The sequence below is a fragment of the Cavia porcellus genome, unplaced genomic scaffold (assembly GCF_034190915.1).
Source record: "Cavia porcellus strain 051 isolate PalLab524CR breed Dunkin Hartley unplaced genomic scaffold, mCavPor4.1 scaffold_4, whole genome shotgun sequence".
Lineage (NCBI taxonomy): Eukaryota > Metazoa > Chordata > Mammalia > Rodentia > Caviidae > Cavia > Cavia porcellus.
In genome coordinates, this window is record NW_026947487.1 from 27297080 (window position 1) to 27316489 (window position 19410).

The window sequence follows — 19410 nt, forward strand, 5'->3', positions numbered from 1 at the left end:
TGCTAGGAAAGAAACAGGGCGGCACCTCTGCTAGCTTCCTGGGAAGCTGGCCCTTCCACAGTGACAACAAGGACAGTTCTTGTGGACAGTGCATTAAATGTATACATTTTTAAAAAGCACAAAGACTTAGCGATAAATTCTGTCGTTAAAGCAAACTGGGATGTCACTCAAAGAAAAACAGATTAACCTTTTTTGCCTAAAACACTGCAAAGATATCTGGCAAAAAATGAGAAAGTGGACTTAGTATCTGCACATTGGCAATAAGGCAGAATTTTATTTAAAAGACTAGTGGTTCAAACACTTTGTTTGAAGAGCTCTGGCAGATATAAAATGTAGCAACATATGAGGTTTATATACATAAACAAAGGAGCTGTAGGTCCGCTCACAAAGGGTTTTTGATATGCAGTCAAGAGAGAAGCTAAAGCGCGTGTGGGTTTTTCTGGACCATACTCCTACTTTCTGATAAGACACAGAAAGGCATGGATGGGTGACTGTCCTTTTACACACAAAATTCTGGCTTAACTCTCCTTCTTGAAACTATACCTCAGTTATGGGGGAAAAAATCTGTTTTGAAAAACTCAAGAACGTGGGATACTAAAAATAAAAAGGAAATTTCAATATAGTAAAAAAGTTTAGTAAACACCATGTGTATTCTCTGTTAATGACATGATATATTCAGAAAACTAGAAGACAAAAGCAAACTCCTAGAAAGAGGCTACACACACACACACACACACACACACACACACACACACACACAGTCCAGTCAGAAATGGGTCTTAGAACAAATCCATAAACCTTACTCCGATACACAAAGCCTCTCTTCCCATTTGCTTTGTGAGCAGAACGTAAAGCATACAGTTTAGTTACTGAATTTGAACATTAAACAGAACCACTGCAGCGCACACTTGATGGGTCACTTCAGTCCCTAAGCTGGTCCAGTTCAAACATGTTGTAGATCCAGTTTGTAGAATTCATAGGTTTATTCAATAATAAGCCATTTATTGTTATATTGTTATTATAAATGGAAGTTCTTTTGGCTCAAGAAAGCCATTAAGATTATAAGGACTTCTCTTGAAAGAAATTCTCAGGGGAAGCTACACTAAGAAGAAACCTTATAAGTTAGATGGATCTAGCTTCAAAAAAACTAAAATGATGGAATAAACACAGAATGTCTTTTTTTTTTTTTTGGTCTTTTTTCCTTTTTATCAATACCGGGGATCAAACTCACGACTGCCTGCTTACAAGGCAGGCACTTATGCCGCTGAGCTAAATCCCCAGCCCCCAGAATGTCTTTTCTGAGAGCAGGTTCACTGTTTCCCCATGGAAAAAGCCAAATCTTTTTTGACCAGTGCGATTTAAGCCAATAAAAAAATAAAATATAGGGCTGGGGGGTGAGGCTCAGTGGCAGAGCACTTCCCTAGTATGTGTGTCCCCAAAACTGGAAAAAAAAGAAAAGAAACAAAGAAAAGAATCACATACCTTAAGATACTATAAAGCCTGAAATAATGTCAGATATTATGAAATAAGAAATAGAGTTCTGACTTTTTTTCCAAAAAGATATGCTAAAAACTGTTAACGGACTTTAATGGAAAACACACCAGAACTCTTAATATGTGTAACACCACACAGACTCCACAGCACAGATCCCACTAGAAGGAGTCATATATCAATAACATCATGAGAGCAACTGGCTGGGGACTTATACTTTCATCAACTGAGGTCCTAAGCCAAAAATACGGTAAAACACAGTAGTATCAGTAAGGAACAAAACCAACCAACCAACCAACCAAACACCCAACCCCAAAACAACAACAACAGAGGAGGAGAAAAGGGAAGAAAAGGCTGCAAGCATGGGTCTATTATAGCCATGATATTCAGCAGCATAAAAATAACATCCTCCAAAGAGTTCCCAGAGAGGGTAAACCTGTTTCTCACTGCTAAACACAGGAAAGGTTAAGAGTGTCACTACAGCATCTCCCATATTTGAATGACAAGCACGTTTAATCTGATGCTGTACGTTAACAAAATACTGAGCACATATGAGTAAAACAAAATAAAAAAGGCCGAATTATAAACCTTAAAAACCAGAAAAAAGAATTTGTTATATAGCTAAGTAGGTGTGATTCTGATAATGATTATATATAACACAATCCAGGGGGAAAAAGGCCAAGAAAAAAATCTTTGTATTTTTCAGTACTTGGGCCTGATGCAATTTTAGGAAAAAGTGATAATTCAATGAAGGTGTCACACATACAACTAAAAAGTCCCCTTCTGGTTTCAAATGAATTTAAACAACAATCTTCCTTGGCTAATTGTTTTCCTGTGTCAAAAAAAACCTTCTATATACACGACCAGTTTAAATCCCTCCTCCCCTTCAAACACTGGATACGAGCATCCAGGAACATCCTATAATGCAAAGTGCCTTAAGAAAGAGGATTCTGTAGTGCCAGTGACATAACTGATCTGAGGAAGCTGGGACACTATCAACACTGACGGGGCCAGTCAAGCAATGGTGGTCTGCTTCTCCTCCGGTGTTTCCTCCAGCAATTGCATGGTCAGTTCATGGAGGGGTTTGCAGAATTTGCGTACCCCCATCCTGTGAGATGCAGGAAATCAAACATGTCGTGGCAGGAGATGGCACCGTCTGAGTGCACGAAACCCCCATCTGTATCCAGGAGCTGCACATTGGTGAGCTTTGGCAGAGAAACCTTGAGAAGTTGGTTCACCTTGGCATTCTTTTGCCTCAAAGGGTTGGGCTTCTCACCTCGAGGTAATAAACCCAATACAGTGATTTTGGCTTGTGGCTGTCTTGTGTTGATAAGTTGTACAATGGCCTCGATGCCACCTGCTACCTCTTCTGCTGTATTTTCATGGCTGTTTGTTCCTACCCAGACAACAATGACCTTAGGTTTAATGTTCTCCATTCTTTAGTCTCCATAAAACATGTCTTGTCGTATCTCCCCAATTCCACAATTAAGTGCATGAAGTGGAGAAAACAGTTCTCGCCGTATCTTGTACTGCTGCATTAACTGTACCATGGAGTCACCCACAAATAATACATCAGGCTCTTTGTCTTTACAATCCAAGACAAATCTGTTGTGCTGAGACATCCACCTGTCATCTCCTTGAACATCCTCTGCTGCATGTGGAATAGCCGTGGGTTTGAATCTCCTTGGCTCGTTCTACACTCAGGTAGCGGGTCCAGGCTGGTCCCAAGCGGCTGCGGAGTTGGCGGGTGGCGCGTGTGTCGCTCGCTCGGTCCCAGCGGCCCCTAAAATGTGTATTTAGCATCTAAAAGGATACTCATCACAGAATAGAGCCTCAGTATAAATTAATGTTTCAATTGAGATTTTGAAGGAGAAAACAAGAAGTTTGAGCTACTGAGAGCATTTCTTTCACAAGAGGCAATAACCTTTGCAAGACTTTTTGTTATATTACTGCTTTTTCTAACATTGTATTATTTGAACAATAACTACAATTCTTTATATAATTCCTAAAATATGTAATTTTATATATTTTTCTTATATTTTCATTGTTCTTCCTATAGTAAAGATTAAGTAAGCTGCATTAAAGCTTTTTTTTTTTTTCAGTGCTGGGGATTGAACTCATGACCTCATGTTTGCCAAGCAGGTACTTACCCCTGGCCCCTGCATTGACATTTTAAAGAGCTCCTTTGATCAGCTAGGTGATTCCTGAATTGAGCAGCTCCGGATTGCATGGAGTTTGAGGCTCTGCAGAAGAGCCTCTGGGGGAGGGCTTTCCTATAGTGAATGTGGAAACAAATCAAATAAAATACTTGATTGATTAAGTGGAGCAAGGGCCTTATTTGGATAATTCCAATGAAAAGCCCCTAGGTAGAGGTTAATTGAAAGTTTCTGATTGGTTAAGCTTATGTTTCAGTTAACTGTTTACTGAGTTGGGTGTTGGTTTGGTTACTTAGGAAGAAAGGGCACAGCTGGCCACCTTGGCCTGATCCTTACCTCCCAGTTAATTGCATCTACTTCCAAAGATGAAGGCACCAAGGCTCCAGGAATTAAGTGAATTGCCAGATTCCACAAATCCATATCCCAGAGTCTGTGACCTTTCCCAATGCTACAAAACCTTGCAATTATTTATGAACTTTTTCAGTCATATAAGTTAGCAGTCTATTTATAATTCAGAAGCAAAGAAAGGTGAGGATAGAAAGTATAAACCCTTCTGAAATGAATCCAATTATATGGCATAAAGCCTTGGGCAGTGAAATAACTTGGACCCACCCTGGATATAGTAAAAGAGAAAAAAAGACCAAAGGGATGTGAAGAATTCAAGAGATTTACCCGAAGCTAGGGAAGTGAATCTGATGAAATGGCACCTGAAAACCACATTTGTTCTGGAAGCCTGAGACCAGGAAAGATGTAGACATTTTCTTGGAAAAAGTTCAGACAAGAAATAAGAAGATGATGGGGAGTAGGATTTGAAGGACTGACTTGGGAGGCCAGGTTAAGGGAATTAAATAGGTTCACTTTGGCTTAGAGACAGCAAAGATAGGCGTTGATAACCATCTGCAATTACTGGGGTGTCTAAATACTAAGGACGGTAAAGTGCTACTTGGGGTGGAACAAAGGATTATAATTACGTGAAAATTAAGGCAATGAAAAGAAATCTGAATATGAAGCAATTCACATTTAGGAGAACATTCAAGGCAGTTCTGTTATAAACAACATGACTTTAAAAGATACTTTACAATAGACAAAAATTACAGAATACTGTTTATTGCCTAAAAAATAATCTCATGTAAATGTTGCAAGTTATACTGAGCTTGAATTCAGATGTTATCAAAACCCAGTTTTTCAACACTGCTGTTAAGCACTTTCCACTATCATTCAGCTGGGCACCAGGGACTCCCTTTTGGCGTTTATGCTTGACCTAAGAGTGACCCAAGGTGATGGGAAAAGCACTGGATGTTCTCTCCAGGACAGAAGGTCAGTGACTCAGAGGACATGTGACAAGGTCAGTGCTGGGGCTGTTGTTGCACAGGCTTATGCACAGGGCCTTGGCTTATTCTGCACATGGGGAAGGAACTATGAATGTCAAGCCCATCTTCTGCCCTTAATTTGATTAAGCATGACATTTTTGTTTTTGGATGAGGTCCTTGATTTTTGTATTTTAAAGTACAGTCTTTAGTAATTTGTGCATTGTATTCTATTTTGTAAGCTGGTCAGAAAATTCTCATATTCTGTAAATATTTTATTAGTTATAAAGTATTATGAAATGTTGTGTTGACCATAAATAATTGTGGTGAAGCCTTTGGTTTTTTTTTTCTTCAATTTTCAAATTCTGTGAGTTGATACATTTTAGAATATGGTAAAATTATGAAAAAAGTTAAAAAACATTCTAAGACCCACAAAATATGAACTCTATGCTATTTAGTTTTAGATTTAACAGGGAGAATATACATTATTAATTGTTATAATTTCTATATAAATATAAGATTTTACTTTTGATTCTGCCATTTCCTGATCACGTACCTTGGTCAACAATTGCCTAGTTCCTGAGATTGCTTCTCTGTGAAATGGCCATAATAATGCCTGTCCTTTCTGTGATAGCTCGGACCCCGGAATAAAAACCAAGGAAGCAAGAAATTAAAATTTGGGGAGCAAAGGCTTTATTTTAGGCCAGGCCTGGCGTCACAGTCTCCAGGAGCCAATTTGGAGACTGTGCGCCTTACAGCTAGAAAGGGGGTTTTAAAGCCGAAAACCACAGGAATGTTGTAATCGCTGACATAGTTAGGTAGCATCTGGGCTTTATAGAACTTCCTGTAATTTCCTTGAAGTTAAGCATTACTTAAAGAACAGCACATTTTATTACAGATAGCCAGATGAGGGATAGGGGAGGGGGTTACAGGAAACTGATACCTAAGGCTTTTACAGCTTTCTTAGGAAATTGAAACTTAACCTAGATAGATAGGAAGGGGAAAGGGGAGGTGGAGGCGGTAAGATGCATACAGAACAGAAAATGAGGCACAATGGTTAAAACTAGGTTAAAACACTTTCTTTAAGGGTGTGGTGAAAACCATGTGACAGGAAAGAAAGCAGCTTGGTGTATAACTAGCAAGTGGGTAGAATGAAGTCTATATGTGTGATCCCTTTAAGAAGTTCTCATTTGTTCTTGGCAAGCAAGTAGGAAAAAGAAGTACACTCTACAGGGTGAGAGCGGACTACTGTGAGAGAGAGCAGTGGCCCATAGTTCAGTGGCGACCATGTTTGTATCTCTCATTCCTCAGGCTGACATCAGGTCTAGGCTGTCCTATTACAGATCCTTCTCATGAGAAGAATCCAAGATAGCTCTCTCTGATTGGTTCCAAGTGCAGGGCTTTGGGATGTGTTCTGCTCATGTGTCCTGGAACTCTATGGGGTCATGCTCGTCTCCAGCTAGTGTCCCATGCCCTAATCTCCTGCCCCAGTACTGAGGATCAAAGGGCGTTCTATATACTAGGCAAGTGCCTCACCATTGAGTTACATCCTCAGCCCCTCAGTATTTTGAGACAAGGTCTTGCTAAGTCACTAAGTTACCCAGGCTGGGTTTGAACTTGCAGTCCTCCTGCCTTAACCTCTTTAGGAGCTGGGATTATAGCTATGCGCCATCATGCCTGGATTTGAATTATTAATTTGGAAAACATATTTTTAGGAATTTCTTTTACATTTTACTAGTCAACCAAACTGAAAAGCCTGGGAATTATTGGTGTAGATCTCAAGAAGTTATATGTATCAGGATGACTCTGAGCCTTTTCTAGTATTTCTGGCATTGATCCCCTTCCATTAGATGCTGACATAGTCCCCTTCTCCCAGTGTCACTTAGTTACTTTTCTCTTGTTGACACTAAATACCTGACACCCAAGTTTAAAGGAGGAAAGGTTTATTTAGCTAACAGTTTGTAAGGGTTCAGTCCATAATTAACTGGGTCCGACGCTGGCACATGGTAGAGGAGCAACAGTTCATGGTGGCAGAAGACATTAAAAGCAGAAAGAGATAGATAGATAGAGAACCTCTTTCTGTCCCTTATATTGTATCTAGTCTGCCAGAATTAGGGCAATATCAAGCCAATCAGTAGAATGATCCAGCAATCACCTACCCCTAATCCCAGAACCTTTAATCTCATCACTGGACTAAGAATCAGTCTTATACTCTGCCTCAGAGAAAGCTCTGGGACCACTTGAGGCTTTGGGAGGACATCTAGACACAAACCATAACACCCAGACTGGGAAATAATTCTTTGATATTCATACATTATGCCTTTTCCCAAGACTTGGGCAATTCTCCTTGGGTAATTAACAACACACCAGATGGGTGAACACAGGGGCTGAATAAAGATTTTGAGTCTCACAAAGTCTCACAAGACATTCTTTTACACATTCTATCTTCCTATGAGAATAGTGACTCTCTCCACAGGAGAGAAAGTCATTAGGAGGTTGAGACTAGGTAGCACAAGTGTTAATAGCATGCTAAGTACCTATAGCTGAGTTGGAGAAATAATTAACTAGAAACAACTCAAGCAATGTATAGATCATTTACTTAGCATGCAGTTGCACCATGGCTTGAAGTTCCAGAAATTCACCACCATTACGGTTTAGGCAGGAAGAGAGTATGATTAGCTTTCAACAGGAAGGAATCTGCAAAGCTACTGAACTTTCCTAAAAGGATATGATGAATTGACTTTGCTTGACTATTTCTCATATTTTCTGAGTTTCAAATATCTGGCAAATCTTAGAACTATGTTCCCTGGATCTTAGATATGAGTCCTGAAAAGGGATCCCTGACTTTTTGAAAACTCCAGTGGTGGACCATATGCCTTTTTTTTCACTTGTTCATGATTGTGCATTCATACAGTCAGTACTTTGTTAATCCTACAAATGTCTCAGTCTTTTTAATGCAAAATATGATATCAACAAAAGGAGAGGATTGACATATCTCATGATTCTGTAACATAACAAGCAGCACATACATGCAAAAGAAACTTCAATTACCTTTCTAGATTAGTTGATAATGTAAAATTGTGAAACTGGAAAATATTGTACATGTAGTTTAATCTTCCATTTTTCTTTAACACACAATTATTTATTAGGGTCTTATGACTTCATTAGTTTAAAACTTTGAAAAGAATTTGACAAAATACTTCTGATATGGCTATACAGACATTGAAATAGAACCATGTAGCACAGTGATATTAGAGGAATTTCTAAAATTTAAGATCACAGTAAAGGAGCAACACTGGTTTGAAATTCAGACAGACCTGAGTCTGCCTTCCTGCTTTGTTACTTACTAGCTCTATGACTTGGGGCAAGTTACATAGTTTGTAGAGCTCTTATTTCTACATCTGTAAAATGGAGCAAATTTTGCCTCCTTGCAGAATTACTACAAGGTTTAAATGAGAATAGATTGAAAGGTAGCTAATACTGTGCTTAATACAGAAAAGATATTGCTAATAGTGCATTTCTCTTCCTTTAAGTAGGATTTTAGAATTTCAAGTTTGTACACACATCTGTCAGTGCTGATGAGACACTTTCACTGAAACGAAAACTGTGAGGTCCACACCTCCCTGAACAAATAATAACAGAATCAGATTTGTGCTTCAGGAGATACTCAAACCCATGTTTCCCTTTCTCTTAGAGAGTAGTTTCTTGATTCCAGATGTAATTAATTGACATATTTTACTGACAGTTTCTTTAAACAATCTTTTTGTTGTTGTTGTTGTTAACATCAGTTTTAGGTGCCACAAAATTATAATTAGGTCTACTAAAATTGGAGTAATTTTGAAGTTAACTTGATTGCTTTAACTGAATCCCATAGCAAAAAGGTCCTCAACCCCCTGTACTGGTTGTGGTCTGTTCCTGAGCTGGCTACACAGAGGAGGTGAATAGCAGTCAATCCAGGAATGCTTCACCTGTATTTACTGCAAATGCCCATGACTCAAATTACTACATGAATTTCCCCTCCTGTCAGATTACTTAGCAGTGGTTGTTAGATTCTCATAGGACTGTGATCCTGCTGTGAACTGTGCACATGAGGGATCTAGACTGCACATTCCTTGTGAGAATCTAATGCCTGATGATCTGAGTGGAGCTGAGACAGTGATACTAGCTCTGGGGAATATAATTCCTATGTATTATAAACATACTAATAAGAAAAAGAATTAAGAAAAACCATTGACTCCATCCCCACAGTGTATGAAAAAATTGTCTTTCACAAAATGAGTCCTTGATGCCAAAAAGGGTGAGGATTATGGCTATAGACATTTTCCCCCTGCCCACTTTTGGCACACCCTTTGCTCACACAGAAAATAGTAATCATAGTCCAATAATTGTTTTCAGGATAATGAAATATTAGTATTTGTTTTATATCAATTTGCTATTTTAAAATGTTCAGTCACTGAATGCTGAGACTTTACTAGTCATATATTTATGTTTTTTCCTTTGCATACTTATTTTCAAAAAGATAATTTTTAATTAATTTATTTATTCTCAATGAGCTCAGGACATAATTGCAACTATTGTGATATGTGTCTCTTCTTTCTGAGGAAAAGTTAATAAGTTTCTTTTCAGTATCACAGCTCTCATACAGATAAAAGCAACAGGCATTGATGCTTATTAGTTGCCTTAACAGAATGATTTTGAATGGCATAACTGGAAGTTTCATTAAATTAAATAATAATAAATCATAAAACAAAAAAGATATAATATTTGGAGACTATTATAATTAATATTTTAACAGAAAGGCATGTCACTTTTTTATGGTTAGTCTGCACGTTGCTCAGTTTTCTCATTTAGTAGGAATGCGGACAATTTGATATTGCAGTTTTTTCACGACTGAGTGTCTGGAGATTAGTTAAAGATAGGATTAAAGCAGAAAGATTATTCCATAGTAGCATTATTCGCAATAGCCAAAAGATGGAAGCAACCCAAGCATTCACTGATAGAGGAATGCGTAAACACAATGCAAAGTATACATGCAGCAGAATGTTGTGAAGCCCTAAACAGAAGGAAATTATAACACACACTACAACATGGATGAAGCTTGAAGACGGTATGCTAAGTGCAGCAAACCAGTCACAGAAAGAAAAGTAGTCAGATTCACAGAGATAAAAAGTAGAATGGAGGTTGCAAGAGATGGCAACTTGTTTTATAGGCCCAAGGTTGCAATTCTGCAAGATGAAGAGTCCTAGAGACTGCTGTCAAAACAATGGAATGTACTTAATATGCCTTTAAAATGGTTAAGATGTAAATTTTGTTATGCATATTTTACCACCATTTTAAAAGAGTATAGTAATTTTTAAAACAGACTAAATAAAATAATTTTGCTATAGTGTAAAATTCCCCTCCCCCCCCAGCCTGGTGTACAACTGTTAAATTATAATACCCTTGGTATTAGGATATCAGGAGTGTAATTTGTACAATTAGCAATGCTATCTCCCCATGTAACCCTCATTGCCCTCCATCAGCATTATATAAACAGCATTGCAGAGAGGTGAAAAAGGACTCCAGAACGCACCAGTTTGCCAGAACACACAATGCTTATATCAGTTTTCTCTAATCTTGGCTATGGTAGCGTACAATCCTCATTAAGTCTACCATCTATGTTTTCACCGTGTTCCCTCTGTGGATTTTCATTTCTGTCAGTCAGTGTCACATAACACTTCCGGCTTCATCCCTGTTTGACAAGGTTAAGCCCATTTCTGGTCTGCAGCTCTGTTCAGATTTATTTTTCATAGATTTCTCCTGATAACCATAGTATGAACTCTAGAGTATGTGTTAGGGACTGAAAAGAAGCCAGAAGGTTTTTATTAGAGTTTGTATTACCGCATTCCCAAACTGAGTGGTAACAATGTGTCAGTGTCCTCTATTAAAAAACATATATATATACACAAATATATATATAAAATTAGGATAAATGCATTCTTCTATATTAAAAAATTCAAGTGTAATCTTTATCAATAATGTCTGCCTTGTATGCTGTCTTCACAGTTAGTGCTTTCTTTTACCTAGTATTTAGAACATAACTGTTCCATTCTTCTCCCCTTTGTTTTCATATATTCCAAGATAACATGAATTGCTATGACTAATCTAACCTTCAAGCATCAGTAAATAATTTAGGAGTATTCACACTCTATATTAGATGTTAAGATGAGGATGGATAGTATTTTCTTTTTCTCCTTATTATATGATCAATATAGAGATGACCAAAGGATATTTTAATTAAACTTGAATTATAAATGTAAATCCTTGGTACTGATCACATTTCTTCCTTCTCTGTGAGTATGATCAACTCCTGTCTCAGTTTTAACCTTTCTGAAACCGTTATCCATTTTGTTTGTCCTCTCAGCTGCTACATTATTTTCTCAGTGTATACATTCTAAGAGATCATCGTGAGTTTATTTTGCTTTTTTTTGATAACTAGAGCAGATTACAAATAATTTTCATAATCAAAAGTCTAAAACTTTGCAGTGATTTGTAGGACAAACTTTATCCTGAGTTAAGAGATTCTGAAGTAAAGGCACTTTCCAGAGTCTGTATTTGGAAATAGTTTTCAGCATAAACACATATCACTTCAGCTCTGGACAGGAAACGAGATGGCAGTTCCTGCCAAACTCTGGAGGTGGAGTGAGGAGAGCTATGACACTATCAGGGGTCACTGCAGGGGAGGAAGAGAAAGTGGGAACAGAACTGTGTAAGGCAAAGTCTTTCCCCATATGTTTATGACTTGAGGAGCAGGTTTGGGTTCAGCCTCAAGCAGGAGTCAACACAGAAGTGTCCACTTAGGAGGAAGACACAGTGGTGCACCTTCAATATTTCTTTCTCAGCAACATCAATTTTCAGAGTTAAAAAGGAATCAAGTGATGAATTTGGGGTTTGTGGCCCTGAGAGGGCCCCCAGAAGCCAGAGTCCACAGAAACACAGATTGAATCCTGCAGGACCCTGCAGCACCTAAATCCTAGGGTCCTATGTCCAGTGTGAACTTCTGGTGAACACTGGAGAGTAGTTCCCTGAAGAAAAGAATCCTTTTGCAAACATATCAGCATGCTCAACTTCCACTGCCTTTCAGAGAGCAGTTACAGGGAGAAAAATAGCACTGCAGATAGCTGGAATGGAGTTAGAGCAGGTGGGAACTTCTGTGAAGCTATGAAGTGATGCGACATGAACGTGATGAAAGTTATGGGATTTTTTTCTACTGGAGATTGAACTGAGGGCCTCTGCACTAAACTGTATCTCTTGCTCTTTTTATTTATATTTTTCAAAAATTCAAAGACAGTATCTTTCTGAGTCACTAAGTTGTCCAAGTTGGGTTTGAATTTGTGATCATCTTGCCTCAGCCTTGCTAGGGATTACAGCTGTGTGATACCAGCTGTGATACCTTACTGGGATTACAGCTGTGTGATACCATGCTCGATTTGAGTTTGTTATGTTTTACAGTTTATTATCTCCTGAAGCCAGATCTTTTACTCCCATCTGCAGGTTAGCTTTTCCTGAATCCAACAGTATTTTTTTTTTTTTTTTTTTACTTTTAGTAGGTGACCTGTTTAGCATGGGCCAGTAAGTGATTACAGCTGCTCAGGTGGAAGTCATCTTTTAGTTCTGATAATGAAGTCTCTTTGTTCCAATTTAGATTTATCTGGATAACATCTAGATTTCTATCAGGTTCTACCATTTAAAAGTAACTTAGAACAAATTATTTAAACTGAGTCTTATTTCCTTTACATGCAAGTTACTCGAAGTAATACTTTTCTCACAGCTTTTGAGAGACATAAATGAAATCATGTATCCTGAGCACCCGGCACAGGTGGGCAATCAGAAAATGTTTTGATAGTCTTCTTGTCTCACTTGATAGTCACAAGGTTATTGCTTGTATCTCGATGTCTTCCCAAAGCGTCCCTTGTTTGTAGATGGGCTATTCCAAAGTGACTGGATTTCGGGTGTGTGCTGCTGGAATAAAGGATGTGGTGCTGGGATGTGATGCGGGGATTAGGGGTGTGAGTGCTGCCCATCCTAAGGGTGGGTAGCCTGGATAAAAAATAAGGGATAGAAAATTGTGATTGGTGTTTGTTGCTCGTTGCTTATTGCTGCTTGTCTTTTCAAATGCCCTCTGCCACATGCCACCCTGCCATGGAGCCAGTCCTCTATGAACTGAAACCTCTACAAATTTTGAGACAGATAAATCTTTCCTCTCTTAACTTTGGCTGTCCGGTATTTTGTCTCAGCAACAAGAAAGTAACTGAGACAGACAATACCCATGAAAAGAGAACAGGATACATGTATTATTCTAGTTCTGCAAGTTTCTACAGAAATAGCCTTAGAGCTTGAAGTTACTCACATCAACTGACTACTGGTAAGAGGAAGAGCCAGTAAGAAAATCAACCTGCTGATTTCTGGCCAAGTTTTTAATTTTTTATTAAGCCATGCTCCTTTTTACTTGAAAAATAAAACAGAACATAAAATTTTTGAGAGTTTATCACTACTTGTTACTTATTTTAAAAATGTTGGTCAAAATGATTAAATAGCTTGTAGTTCTTTTTTCTTTGCTCAATTTTTGTCATTGATCATTTTTTGTTAATTTGTTCATATTCTGTGCTAAATATCAGTGCAACACAGGAAGGAATAACAATCATTTGGCCATCACTAAAATGTATTTAGTGTTCACTGTGAAGCAGATCCTGAAAGCATTTTAAATGTTTACTCTTTTATGTCCTTTGTCTACATTTTAACACTAAAATGAAGAGAATTTATATGCACCCACATTTGCGGAGCTAGAAGGTGGCAGATTGTGGGTTGCATCCACTGTGCCTGGGACCAGAGCGTGAAACTGTTTATTTCCTTAATTCTTTCTTTATGTAAGAGCTTACTGCACCTTTAATTTATTTCCATCTGTGTTAGCATTTTGTATTGGCAAGTTAAAGATCTGTTTATGCTCATTTGGACTGAAGTGGGCAGAGCCAGCTCAAAATAGGAAGAGGTCTTTGGATTTCCAACTTAGTGCCAACAGGAGCCAATTCAGAAAACCACTCTGCTGCACACTCAGGCTGCCTCTTACAGAAGAAGGGTGATTCAGGGAACAGCAGCGAGAGCACAGCGCCAGGAGGCACATGGATTGTTCTTCAGAAAGAGAACTGGGAGGTGGTAAGCAGACTGGCAGAGAAGAAGGAAAGGAGGAAGAGACTGGAAATGAAGTCAGAATCATTTATTTCTGATGTTATTATTCATATATACAGCTACAAATAGCTTTTCAATAAATTAGCAGATTTTAGAGATTAAGGTTAGATCTTCAAGGCCTTTGGGTAAATCTTCAAATAACTTTCATGGTCAAAAGAATTAGACTGGCATTTGACTTTTGCAAACTCACAAAGCAGAAAATAGGAGAGCACATGAGGTAAAAAAAAAAAAAAGTGAAATCCATGGATTTGTCGTCTAACCAAGGTGTCTGTCAAATAGTGAGGTTGTAAAGCGTAATTCTCAACATGCAAGGACTTAGAAAATCTTGTTCTCATCACTTCTTCTTGAAGGATCTCTGAGAGGAGGAATCTTTTTGAGGCATCTTTACCAAGTGGTGACTGAAAGAAGTTCAGCAAAAGGATTGATGATGGCTACTTGAAAATACATAAATATGCATTTAAGACAAAACATAAGTAGGAATTGAACGTGCAAAGTCCATATACCTTGACAAAGTAGAAACAATGCCATCGGGTTTTTTTTTTTTTTTTCCTTAAAAAAGACATTTCACTGTTTAAGAATGGTGTCATGAGTTTTAAGGCTGTTTCTCTGGTCAATAACTTGATCAGATAAATAACTTGGCTTTGGTTCCATCCCACACTTAAGTTACTAAAATTAGACCACACTCGGCCATCTGCCACGCAGTTTGTAGCCAGGGCAGGGAAAGTAGCTCGTGTGAATTCAGGGACTTATCTCTCTGACTTTCTGGCCTAGAAAGGAGAAACAGGGACATAGTACTATCCATTGAGCCAACATTTTTCCCACAGTCTGTCTCAAATTTCATAGCCTTTGTTAAGTAAATTGATAAGATCAGTCCTATTCCCAGTGAACAAATGTTAATATCATTTAAATAGAATCTGAGGAGGGGATTTGATGAACTGAAAACTCTCCAAGCGTACTGGGAAATCAAGAGTAGAACGTACACAAAAAGCAAGAATTCTTTGCCACACCATTTTGCAAATTATTTAGCCATGCACTCTAAGGAGGAAAGGCAAAGAAAGCCTGATTATAGCCTGATTATAATTCTTCTGTTTTATTGTCAGCAGGTGTTTTATTGTAACTAATCATGTAGGATGCCTTACTTTTTTTTTTTGTACTGGGAACCAAACTCAGGACCTTGCACTTGTCAGGCAGGCGCTGTGCCGCTGAGCTACATCCCTGGGCTGGACACCGCACTTCCAGTTAGCCTGCCTACAACTTTCTGGAATCAGCAACCTCCAATTAGCACTTCCCTGAAGCCTTACCTTGTTACCACTCTAAAACTTTCTCAGTCTTCTGTTGCCTTGAAAGGAACGGTGGCTGGTCATTTGCGACAATCTTGATTTCCGAAAATTGGAACATACGGAGGAAAAGTATTTTAGAAGTGAGAAGTGCAAGTGATGGCAGCCTGCTATAAGGAATCTCCTTATAAACGACTTTATTTGCTCTTGTTTGGCTGTGCTGCATCTATTTCCTCACCCAGCTCTTGGCATGAGTCATCATAGTTTGTCCAGTGGGTTCTTACATCAGTGCCATGCATAAACAAAACTCTTATTTCTCAGTGCTTGTTGTTACCCCTCAGGCTAGCTGCAGCTCTGGCCTTGCTCCCAGGGATCAGGGTGTGTCCAGCTCTCAGAATATAAAGAATTGCTTCTCTCTTTCATTGTTAAGTGGGATGGCCTAGTGGGCAGCACCTAGATGTCAGACACTGTTTATCTATTTAGCCTTTCTCGGTGCTGGAGGTATGTTCCCTCATCACCAGCAAAGCAGTCAAATATTCTTTGTTTCCCTCTTGTTAAAGCCGAGAAAAATCAGAGTGCTAGTGAAATGGATCATCTGACCACAATGAATTGAACTTCATCTCACTAGAATTCGAACAGCTCCTTTGAAAATCACTTGAATGTTTTAGTCAGATGGTTAGTGTCTGAGTGACCCACGTTAACCTTTCCTATCATGAAAAATGCTATAATAAACTCCTAGCCATGGAACAATTTGCTCTGCTTTGAATACATTGTGTGGTAAATGACAGGTGAAACATTTATACATATCTCAATGACAGCTTGTCCAGCCATTCCTTTCTCCCTGCTTTTAGTCCTAGCTTATCTTCTTGTGGCTAACTTTAATTTTTAGAGCCTGGAAAACAGTAGCTCATTGTTCATTAGTTTAAAAAATCTGTTTTCCAGGTTGTGCTTCATTTATAGTAAATTTGTGACCTCCAGCTTTATTTTTCAGCATGCACAGCACCTTATTATTTCAAAGCTGATTTATAGAATATTCTTTATGAAAAGAAAGCATGTTAAAATGCACCATGTGTTGTGCAAATAATTTAGGGGACTTGACAATCCGATGCCTTGCACTACCCTTACAGTCACGTATTTATTACCATAATGACAATATTGTCGCAGCTCAGTTCTCGGGAGTTTCCCTTTGATATTGACAACAAAACACCTCCTGATTTCAGAACCATGATAGTATGGAGTAAAAGGTTTTTTTTTTTCTTTTTTTTTTTTGGTACCGGGGGTCAAACTCACAACCTTGCACTTGCCAAGTGAGAGGTTCCTGCCCTAGAATAAATTACTGTATGGTTATTGTGGTGCTCTAATGTGGTGGAAGGCCAAAGCGGGAAGGCCTACCACTTCTTGTTTCTTCCTCAGCCTTAACTGCAACTCCCCTTCCTGTTTGCATGTGAAGAAAATTCCAGTCAGATCCTAGTGCCTCATCAATGCTCCCCCTAAGCGCCACCCCTGGTCAGAGGTTAATTGTATATCCCATACCCCACGTTGGGTAGAGCGACCCAGGCCATCTATGGTCATGGACTCCTCTCCACGTCCTTGGAATAAAGACTATTTTTTGCTCTATATTCTCTCTTTTATCACGCCAAAAACTCTGTTCACCAAGGAGGCATTCATGCCACTGAGCCAAATCCCCAGCTTCTGAAGGTTTTTTTCTTTTTGAGTAAAAGATATTTTTGAATTGAAAAACATGATCATTATAAAGTGGACAGAGTCTCACCTCTTCCCAGTTCAAATATTTAGATAGGTTTAACATCAGAATGGCTGAGCATGCTAAAGATAGCACCTTCAGAAGCCTGTTGCCAATATGAAAGGTCTGAAAGGACAAACAATATTTCCCTTTCTTTTGCTCTCCAAAGCTAATCCTTTGGCAAGTCCTACCATCTTTACCACTAAAACACATTTCGACTCTGTGCACTTGATTCTTTTTGTCTATCACTGCCCTATTCTAGCAGTGTCCTTGGGATACTTGTCCCCAGACCACTGAAGTATCTCTTTTGCTATCATCCATCCACTCATCTATTCATCCATTGTCTTGCTTACTTTTCTCTTGCTGGGACAAAACACCCAATACTCAAAGTGAAGGAAGGAAAGATTTATTTCTTACAGTTTTGAGAGATTGCAGTCCATAATCAGTTGGCTACAAGGCAGGGTGGCATGACACTGGGGCAACACTTCAAGGCAGCAGTCAGAGCAAAAGGAGCCAAAGCAAAAAACAAAGAAAGCAAACCAATTCTCCTGGCTTACACCCATCCCCCTTTTTAGGGTGGGTGTAGCACTCACAAAATCTCCTTGCCTTCCTTTGCACAGGATAAAGATATTTACAAAGTAAGAACCCTGGCTCCCCCATGAGTCTCTCAGTCAGACTTCTAAGTTGACACAATGTATTAACCATAACAATGCACCCCTTGTGAACTGGCAACCAGACATATTTATTTAAATCAGCCTCCTGATGCAAAGCATGCTTCTTCTTCTTTTTTTTTTTTTAAAGGAGAAAAAGAAAAAAAAATAGAAAAAGGGTACAAGTTATACAGAATTTCAGAAAACATAAACATTAGGAAATCACTAGTTAATAGATTACATATTGTTATCTTAGAAATAGTTGTTCAAGTTACAAAATTAAAGCCTATAAAGTGGACTTTTAAACCGTGAGACTGGAAACAGTTTTGTTCAATGATCCAACAAAACTCAGTAATATGGTTATCTATGTTATGCTCTAAATATATATGCAGTTATACTCTTTAGAACACTTTCTTTTCCTTTCTTTTGTACAATGACAATTACACATTTTGGGTTTTATTATTCCCACAGTTCTTATTACTTTTTTGTGAAGAGAGTAAAATCAAATGTGACATAACAGAACAGAGTTAGTCAAATCAAAAGGATGGACATAATAGATAATGTAAAAACAAAATACTAGGTGATCAGCAATGGTTACCATACTGCCTCTTGCTATCTTAAAAAGAATTGCCTATATCATGTTATAATAAAATTGAACAAAACAGTAAAGAATAAAACCAAAACATTGGAGACATTACAGGACTTTAAAAGAAGACAATAGTCAACTGGAATGGGCGTCATAATGAATCTTACTGTCTTTACAGTTGTTGCCTATACTTTTGAACTTGGTACTATCAAGCAAAGCAGAATAGAGGAAAATCAGTCAAAGCAAGATGGTGAGGGCAATACAGGGTTTCAAATCAAGCTAATAGGAAATCAAAGTGGGTTTCTATAATGTATCCTATTTTTTTTATTTTTCCCTTAATTAAAAAGATAAAAATAAAAAAGTAAATAATTAAAAAAAAGGAGGCTGAGATAAAAGAGGGCATAACAACAAAACAGCGCAGGTCAAAGCGTTTAAGCAAAATAGTGTTTTACCACAAGATATCCTGACATACAAGTAGTTACCGTAGTGTCTCTTTCCTTGAAATCTTTTGAGTATAACTTCGTATACTGTAGCACTAAACATATCAAGACAATGTAAAACCATTCAAGAGAATGACAGTATTACAGGGTATTTAGAACCAACTATCAGAAAATGAACAATGGTTTCTGTATAATCTCCTTGTCTATAAAAGTTTTTGCATATATTATCACATATAATAAAATCCAGTAAGATACAACCTGTTAAGACCGATAGAGACAGAAGAATAAAAGCTTGATGGGACTTCAAAGCAAGATGATACTAAATCAGCACTAGCTATTATGATGTTTTGTTTTCTCCAAAATAGCTGTTCCTACCATCCAATCTTCTCTGCCTCATTTCTGTTGAGCTCTTTTTCTGTTGTTTGTTGTCAGTTTGTCTTCTTCATTTTGCTTTCTGCTCCATTCATTGTGGCCTCTCTGCCACTGTTTCTGGAATCTTGGTATTTTCCTTTTTTAGAATATCCTGCAGTATTCTCT

The 19410-nt window shown here is 38.1% G+C and overlaps 1 pseudogene; it reads right to left on the bottom strand.

The window, feature by feature from the left end:
- Window positions 1-1789: 1789 nt before the first annotated feature.
- LOC100724330 (platelet-activating factor acetylhydrolase IB subunit alpha2-like) lies at window positions 1790-3269 on the bottom strand (annotated as a pseudogene).
- Between the last annotated feature and the right edge of the window lie 16141 nt (window positions 3270-19410).